At 32.7% G+C, this 10001-nt stretch overlaps 1 pseudogene; it reads right to left on the bottom strand.

Annotated features, from left to right (window-relative positions):
* Positions 1 to 378: 378 nt before the first annotated feature.
* On the bottom strand, positions 379 to 514 carry LOC142318570 (U2 spliceosomal RNA; annotated as a pseudogene).
* Positions 515 to 10001: the final 9487 nt, after the last annotated feature.

Below are 10001 nucleotides of genomic sequence, written 5' to 3'. Positions count from 1 at the left end.
AAGTTTCGAATTCATGATCAGCTGAACTACTGTCAATGTTTTACTTTGAACCTGGGCTGCAATGCCACTTAAAAATATGATCAAAGTAAATTTGACTGTCATATGAAGATCATTTAATGGTAAATGGGAGTTCGACTGCATGACATGCAAAATTCATGCGTCTACCTGACATGACATAACAGACTCTAAAATAATAGTTATAAACAAATATTTTTTATTACAAAACGAACCTTACAAGGAGTAGGCACTACTGCTAAATATTTGTGAGTACACCTATGAAATGTAAATTATTAATTTTACTATAAGCAATTATCTTTCTTTTTCTGTTTAGTCTACGGAACTTCCGTAAAGTATTACTTTAGAGGATGAGAGAGGATGATATGTTTGAATTTAAATGAAGTGTAGTCTTCTATAGTCTCAGGTCGACCATTCTTGAGACGTATGGTTAATTGAAACCAAACCATCAAAGAACAGATACTACACTTTGATCTTAGCCAAGAGGCCGAGAAGCGATAGAATAGAATTGGTAAGAAGGAGTCGCCTGTTTGTGAATATTGTCAGGGCGTAGATGACGCCGAACATACGCTGTTCGAGTGCCATAGATGGGCGCAACACCGCCAACGATTAGTAGATGAACGCATTGTGACGGGAAATCTTGTGGAGTGGATGTTGGCCTCTGAAAATAACTGGAAATGGTTCGCAAACTTTGCGAGAACAGTTCTCCGTAGAGAGTTCTCCGTGGAGGAATATCGACGCCGGGGTTACTAGAGTGCTAAGTATAGGGAAGGATGGACAGCCCCGTCTCGGAGGACCCGTATGCTTAGGTGTACGGGTTCCGGTGAGGGGACGGGGATTCCATGGGAAAGCCTTCGCGAGGGGTTAAATTAAGACCGAGACCCGGCCGAGGGTGTTGGTTTTCTGGGGGTGCTTGCGCCCTTGGTGCTGGCACTTTTGGTTTGAGGCAAGACATAATGACCGAGACCCGGTTCCCCCGCCGGGGATTAGAGGCAGGCACAAAAGATCCAGAACCGGGGGGGTTGACCTGTCGTGCCGGATGTTAAGCCGGTTGATGGGGAGACCTCCTTAGAGTCGGAAGAACACGTCCCTGGGCCGAGTATACTTAATTGGATGTCCGGCCCAGGGATGTAGGGGAAAAAACCATCAAAGAACCGGTATCCACGATTTAGTAGTGAAATTCGGATGAAAGTAAAGACAGTTGTCTTTACTAGGATTTGGACCTTAGAACTCTCGACTTCAAAATCAACTGATTTGCGATGACAAGTTTAACCACTAGACCAACCCACCGAGTTGTAAGCAATTATCTAAATGTTTCAGGAATACCTAACAGTACAAAGATTGGAATGAGCTAGTGCATTTAAGTAATTACGAGAAACCTTTTTTTCAGGGAAAATGAAAAACATAAATAATAATAATAACATATAAAAAGGAAAAGCTTATTGACGCCAATTTAACTGAATCGCAAGTTGACAACCGAAAGAATTCTCATCTCATGTTGAAAGATACTCATGTAGTTAAAATTATATACTATAGTCTCCTTTTAAATATTATTATTTTAGTATTTTAACGAAATTTATTTTATTTTATTATATTTTTAAATTTGTGTATTGCACATTCAAGCTGCTTCAATATTTTATTCGGAAAATCGCCTTTATTTTAATTTTTTTTAAATATTTTTACTTTACTTCATCCATGATACTGACTATCTCTTTTTTTGTTTTACATTCTGCTGTGTCCTTCTAATCCCTTTTTCAACGAACACTATTTTAATACAAAATGTCTCAAATGAGATTTTTTTCTAAAAATTTCATAAAAAGCTTACCTTTTATAAGCTTATTATATTTTTATTGTTATTTTATATATTTCACTTGCACTACGCTATTAATAAACTCACTATTTGTCTATTATTTAAATCAAGTAATTAATCTTTATTTTTCAGATCCGACTATCGTTATAATTCTCTCTTAAAAAAACATTCATAATTCCTAGGTCTCCATTTCCTAACCTACATTATCAATAAAATAATGTACTCTTTAATATTTATTTCTTAGATGAAAAACTTGTTTTCTTATCGAATACTTGCAACACGGGTGTACGAAACAAATCAATTGTTCAAAAACTAAAATAAAATAAAACGTTAATCGATATAAAGAAGTAAACATCTTACAAATAAAGCTTATAACAAAAGATTTTGGTGTTTCAAAATAAGAACCAGCAAAGAATATACCAGTGAACGAGTGAAAAAAAAATAAATAAGTTAAAACTATACAAGTACTTAAGTTCAAAGGATGTACGATGAATAATTTGGAATATCAAAGTTAGAACATAAGAATGAAATAAACGAGCAGTGGTCGAATGCGACTAAATTCGTGTAAATCATATCTGTTTGCAAATAAAATAACCCATAGTTTATTACTATAAACACAATAAATATTGTGTTTATAGTAATAATATGTCCGATAAATATTTATTAAAATAATGCAGGACGTAATTGACATGTGGTAAAGTGACATTCGTATGTATTATCAAAAATTACGGTCGTAGACTACAGTTTAACCGTAACTTTTCACACATTTTGTCATTAAACTACTATATGAATATTTTTAGCAACGAAAACAAATCTTATTCTCAAATTTAGAGAGCAGGAACTGCCTCGGTGAACTAATAAAAGAAAAATTATATTTTCCACATGTGTCACCGGATCTAAAATAAAAGACTTTATCAGAATCAATAAACATAAATGTGTTACAGAATTATTTACTGGAATAACCAGAATAATCGTATTTAAGTTTATGGTAGGAAAAAACATATCCTATTTACTTAAAGTAACTGACAGTAAAAATTAATGTAAACGATAACCAATTAGGAAAATTTACCTTAGAATTTTCTAAGAATAATTGATTAATTATAAAATAAATTTTTTTAAAGGTAATTTCCAAGTTTAATTATTGTGTACTTTTATTAACCACTTAACAAAGAATAAAGGTATTTTAATTAGGTTTTACGATAAAATATTTAAAACCATATTTGGTGAAATAAAGATGTTTAAAATAAAAATAGAATAAACTTTTATTTTCGTTTGCAGCAGAAAAGAAAAGTACAAAACGAAAACATTATAAACGTAATAACTTAGAACTAAAAATAAAAACATAATGTTACCAACAATAAATAAATAAAACCATACTTTTTGTTGTTTGCGTTCCTTCCATGTCTTTGCCTTCCTTAATTCTTGTCGTCTTATCCTATCTGACATCTTAACTTTCAAAAGAATAGAAAATTACCATACAATAAGCACAAGCACAAAACTAAAAATTAAATTTATAAAAATATTAAACAGAATAAAAATTAAACACACATGTTTATTTATAAATTTATTACCATAAAATGATTATTATATATTAAATTAAAATAAAACTCAATGAAGGGTTATAAAGGGAACTACCTACGCAAAAGCCGAAAAAATATGAAGATGAAAGCCGATAAATCCAAAATAAACTAATGCAAGAAATTTATCTATGTCGGTCATCTTGTTAAAATACCATCAACTAGAGTATAATGACCGTTACACAACATAATCTTGAGGATGTTGGCAGACATTAACAAAATCCGAGTTAATCTCGCTTATCCTAGTGTAAAATACAAACGAGGACTTCTTCAAGGGTACTGTTTCGCACTTACAGTTTCGTCAGTAAGGTTTCATCTTAGTGTATAGCAGTTTATTTTCTGCAACAAAAAGCCACCAATTTTGCCACACTTATTCCAACCAACTTCCTGAAGCATATATAATCAGAACTGATCACACGTTTCATAATGGTCGGTTGAATAAATGTTTACTTAGCGCCAACATCAACTAATTCATTATCTGAGATTCTTATGTGACTAGAAATAAAATATATCTAGATACTGCAAAAGCATGTACTGATACGTCTACTGCTAATAATGAGGATACATGTACTGCTAAAATGTGTGGTTTCCGACAAGGACGATCCTCCACTGACCATTTAGTATCATTGGAGGCGGCTATTCAACACGTTTTCCTACTACGCCAGCGCCTAGTTGCTATCTTCTTTGATATCGGCAAGGCGTTCGACACGGCCTTTCTTTATTTTTCCTGTTTAGCCTCCGGTAACTACCGTTTAGATAATTCTTCAGAGGATGAATGAGGATGATATGTATGATTGTAAATGAAGTGTAAGTCTTGTACATTCTCAGTACGACCGTTCCTGAGATGTGTGGTTAATTGAAACCCAACCACCAAAGAACACCGGTATCCATGATCTAGTATTCAAATCCGTGTAAAAATAACTGGCTTTACTAGGACTTGAACGCTGTAACTCTCGACTTCCAAATCAGCTGATTTGGGAAGACGCGTTAACCACTAGACCAACCCGGTGGGTTAGTTTGACACGGCCTGGCGGCATGGTATTCTACGCGCCCTCAAAGAATGGGGAGTCCAGGGAAATATACTGGCTTTTCTTAAGGGTTTCTTAAATGGCCGAAGTTTCCTTTTTCCGAGGTATTACGAGTGTCTTTACTGCTGAACTGTACACTATAAATAAGGCGTTGAATATCATTAATCCTAACTACCGTCTTATCCTTATTTTTAGCGACTCGTGTCGTGCTCTCCAAGTCTTAGAAAATCTTTATTCCAGACATCCTATATTTACCGATATCTACAACGCAATACCCGAATTAAAACAACAACACAACACACAAGTGAGTTTCTGCTGGATCCCTAGCCACGTGGGGATTCCCGGTAATAAATGTGTAGATTATGCTGCTAAAGATCCACGTAGTGAACCATCCTTCACTTTTCGTGTTACTGCATCCGACTTTGTTAACGGTGTGACACTCAATCTTCGCGCAAAGTGACAAGATAACTGGACGGCTACGGTAGATACCAAACTCCGGAACATTAAAATTTCTGTGTCGCATGGGACTCCTCATCCAGGAAAATTCGTCGCGAGGAAGTCGCCCTCTGTCGATTGCGGATAGGACATACGACAGCTACTCACGGGTAACTGATGTCAGCAGCAAACGCACCAGTATGCATGCGATGCATACATGCATGCGAAAACACATACAACATGTTCGGGCAATGATAACGCCAAAGTATTTTTCGCCCTGAAAAAAACAAATAAAAAATAAAAATAGTAATAATGAGGATAGAGGTAGATATGCGCTCACCAAGAATATGTTACAAGACCATGAATTTTGCATAAAGTTCAAGTTAAATATACTGGTTTCAGAAGACAGATCATATATAATCTCGTGAACTTATAAGCTCAACATATAAGCTCCATAACCGACTACAAAAGTTCAACCGATCATACAACGCTGTTTAAAACCATCAGTGTAAATCAATAACATCTGGATTTAAACAACAGGAAATTTGAAAAGTTCTGGCAAAATTTCAGGAAGTTAGTATGTTTTCCTAGAATAAGCTAAAAAAAAGGAAACCCAAATGTTACATCCTGAAGCTTCTTTGGAGTTAAATCAAAATATTAAATAAATATTATTTAGTTCAAGGGCGATTAATTCGAGAATGTTTAACCCGAAACGATCAGGAGCTTTGTAGTCGGGTTTGTCGGCAAAAGTAGGCTTTAGTATGAAACTCCAAGCTTAGAGACAAGTTCATAGAACCTATGACGAAATTATGTCTTTATTTGACAAATTTAGGGTTTATAACCCGATCTCGTATTGCCATACAAAAACCTCAGGGATTTTTGTTAAATTGGTTAATGCCAGTCTAACTTGAAAACCGCCAATAGTAAGTAGAAAAAAATTCTTGTAAATAGAATCCAGCATTCTAATATTTGTTCGTCTAGTAAAGCGATTAGCAGCAGATTCTTAATCTAGCCGAGATCACTAAGCAGTGGGTTGTTAATTACGCGTTCAAGGTAAATCAGTTCAGTAATGAAAAAGAGGATGAATAAAAAAATCAAAAGAATAGCAATTGTCATATCATTTACAAGATATATAAAGCACAAAAAAATTAAACGTTACAGTATGAAAATAATTATTTATTAAAAGATAAGCTCAGATTAAGAAAAATTACATTGACAAAAAGCAATAAATTATGCAGATGATATGAAATCAGAATATGAGATATGAAATTTTAATTTTAATCACTCTTGTTACGTCAAATTTATTGCTGTCCATTTAATTTATTTTCCCAAACCATCACAAAGCTGCATTATTTTTCTACTTTCAGATCTATAATACTTTTAAAATTTTAGTTATTTTAAAACTTAAAATAAAAGGTTAAAACAATTAATCGTTCTAACAATAACATAGTCTTCTAACATAAAGTAGGATTATCCTTGAGTTTTAAGAATACATAATTACTTACTTAAAAAATAAAATAATCAATCGTAATTGGCTTTTACCACATTCATCGATGAGTAAATATCGTATAAATGATAAGTATAGAAATTCCCAAAAGTATGACATTTTGTTTGATCAAAATTTCTTTTGGTATTGGTTAGCTGGCATCTCTCCCGCCACCACCCCATTTGGTCGCCCTAGAGCATAGACCAAATGTTCCGTGCCAAAAAACGGCTACTATGCCTCATAAACAGATTTGCGACCTCGTTATTCCTAATGCTCCTAATGAGCTTCTATCTTGCGTGAGCGGTTAAGCTAGGTACCGTACAGCACCCGCTTTATGTGTCCCTACCGCTCACTTGTCACATTAAAACTAGATCGGGGAGGCGCACCCCTTGTTACAAATTAAAACTAAAAGAGTTACAAGTTAAAAAGACGGCAATTTAAGCCGCCACGCCACGGTCGCTGTTTGCCAGCTAGTGCCTGTCCACCATTTAAAGCGCTTGGAGCTTATTACTGGCTGATGGCAGCCATTATTTCAAGGAAGACTTCCCACAGACACGCTACAGGAATCAATAAATCCCATTTAAATTAAACAATCTAACGATGACGGTTGAACATCGCAACCTCATCGAGGAACTCCCACACGGTCCGACAATGCGGCTCACGCCACATTGACTCGCCGTTTATGAGCGGCCAGTTTTCCCCCTGACCTCTAAGTTCCAGGGTGGCCCTGTCTCTGCCCCCCCCCCCCAAGAACAGGGCAGTCGAACATTAGGTGTTCGTTCGACTGGACCTCCCCGATGAATGTTTTTACCACATTCATCGATGAGTAAATATCGTATAAATGATAAGTATAGAAATTCCCAAAAGTATGACATTTTGTTTGATCAAAATTTCTTTTGGTATTGTGGACATGAGGTGTATTTTGCATTTGACGGTCGGTAAAAACATAATTCAGAATCTTGACTGATAAATTTACCAAAAATATTCGCCAACAATGGAACCGATCACAACTAGTGGTTGTGCATTCATAATACTTTTATTTTATAGTTAACAAACTTTAATTTAAAGATAAAATTTCTACGACAAAAAATGAATTTTAAATGAAATACGGTTTACTTGCATGAATTTTTATGGAGTTATCTTATTTTATGTTACGAGTGAAAATGAGTGCACGAAACAAGAAAAACCTTTTACCTTCAGAAAGTGGAAAACATCCATTTTCAAAATTACACAATCCATAATTTGACTAGGAATTTCAAGATAAAAGCAAACCGATTAAGCTTCAACGAAATAGGTTTTTTGCACTAAACTGATTCAGAGTTCTGCAATTAAAATATTTCTATCATAATATTATATAACGTGATTTAAATTTGTTTACTAAAATATTTGCTTACAATTTTCAGAGTTGCTTTTGTGATATCAGCTAAGAAACCCCAGGACGGTTGTCCATTTCACCTGAAAAATCTGACAAAGTCGAAAATGAGATAATCACGCCTAAAGGGCAGCAGATGAAATTACTTGAACTTGTGCTCGTGCTTCGTAAGTGAATATTTTTTGTTTATTGTATTCATTTAGTAACTTACTTCAACATCACGTTTTTTTCGAATTTAAAAAAATGCAATAAAGAAATTTTTAATTGTATCATAATAAATAGGTCATTACAATTTTTAAAAAATTTTAATTTAGGTAAAAATGTACGTAAGATATTTAATTTGTATTTTAAATCTACATTTTACAATAAATTAAAAAAACTATTAAGTGAAATTTTCAGAATACATTTTACAGAAATTTTTAACCAGATGAACTTAAAAGTGAATCTCGGCAATTAGACTTCGACATGCACTTACAACATCTATTGGTGATCGTAAAGAAAGGACTATCAGATGTACGGCAGATGTCACTCGGAGATAGACAGAAGAGTCAATAGCTGGAGGACAGCTGGGTGGCTGGACATTGTCCACAAGACACACAGCCTTATCCGACTGGACATCTGTTTACTTTTCTTTTTTTGACTTACATGAAAGAAGAACCTCATTGTAACATGTTCTTTTATATTTTCTTAAATATCGCCCACGTATTAGGAATATTTGTATTTGTAGATAACACAATAATATACAATGTTAATTATGATAGTGATAACTTACAAATAATAGACATTTAAAAATGATGTATAAAATTAAGAAAAAAATAACAATTCTGGTTTACCATTTTATTTGTCAAACAGAATTTTGAAAATTAATTCCTTCTTTCCCCATTAAAAAAGAACTTCCAAAAGATGTTAAGCTTTATATTAATATAATTATTAGTATATGGCGGATAAAATATTATATTTCCCGTATTATCAGTTAACAGGGAAAACTAGTTTTAAGCTTTCCAGTGCTACCACTAATTCATAAAAGATTAAGCATCACTAAATAAGATTGATTAATTAATATTTACGGAACGGTGTTTTGGTTCACCAATTTTGTGAACATATTATAATCTAAAGCCTGACAGAAAATTAAGTAAATGCAACACTACACGTAAAAAATATACGTATACTATAATAATCGTAAACCTACACATTATTTTTTGTCAAACCGGGAAAAAATTAACTTAGAATTTTTTTTTTGTTGTCATAAAATTTTCAATCAGTAAAGTAAAACAGACTCTTATGTTTGTACAGGTAAACCGTCAATAAGAAAAAATAAAGATATGAATTTTCGTTTTTCATTTCTTCAATTTTAATTTCTGAAAAAATGGGTTTAAAAAATATTTTGAGTAGTCTGTGAGATAAGGAATGCGCACTACTAATCAATATATACATAGTACTAAACAACGCTATCTCAATAGCATAATCATTACATAGTAAATACATTCTCAATAAAATTAAATAATAAATTGTAATTGTAATTTATAAATTGATCTTCAGAATTAATTACTGATACGATTAGAAGCAATGTACGAAAAAACCATAACAATAATTTCACCTCCACTTCCTCCAATTAAAATTTTTAAAAGAAATTATTAACCATTTTTCATTAAAATATGAAGGTGTAATAATATCTTAATAAAATTTTCCTGTACAATTACTTATATTCCACATTTTTAGTGAAATCAGTTGTTTTCAACAGTCTTCAAACTGCCGGAAAATTTTTTCGGCCATCAAAAAATTGATGACTTTTGTTTTGATGATTTTTGTTTTACTTGAATCTAACAACCCCCGAAGACAAATTATGTATACAAATTAACCAAATATAACCAAATTATTATATAACCAAATTATTGTTTTTTTTTCCAATCTCAATTCGATCAGTTTCTGACTCAATGCTGTAAATTAAACTCCAAGGATGAAAATATAAAGATAAATCTGCGTTCAAATTCGATTAGAAGTTGCTAAATCTATAATTCGATTTAAATCTAAGTTCTATAGTGTTATATGTAATAGTTCACCCTAGTAACTATCGTTAGTATACATAATTTCTAGTTGAACGAGAAATTGAAATAAATCGTAAGAACAACTCCATAATAATTAGTAAAATTAAGTGGATAAGTTGTGATTACAGTTATAAAAAAAAAAGTATTGTTAGGGTAATTATAAAAATTTTAATAATTTATAAATTATATTAAAAGCATATTTATTATTTCAAATATTTATTATTCGCGATATG

The sequence above is a fragment of the Lycorma delicatula genome, chromosome 1 (assembly GCF_047948215.1).
Source record: "Lycorma delicatula isolate Av1 chromosome 1, ASM4794821v1, whole genome shotgun sequence".
Lineage (NCBI taxonomy): Eukaryota > Metazoa > Arthropoda > Insecta > Hemiptera > Fulgoridae > Lycorma > Lycorma delicatula.
The sequence above is the reverse complement of the archived record's forward strand: the minus strand, read 5'-3'. Positions and strand labels throughout refer to the sequence as shown.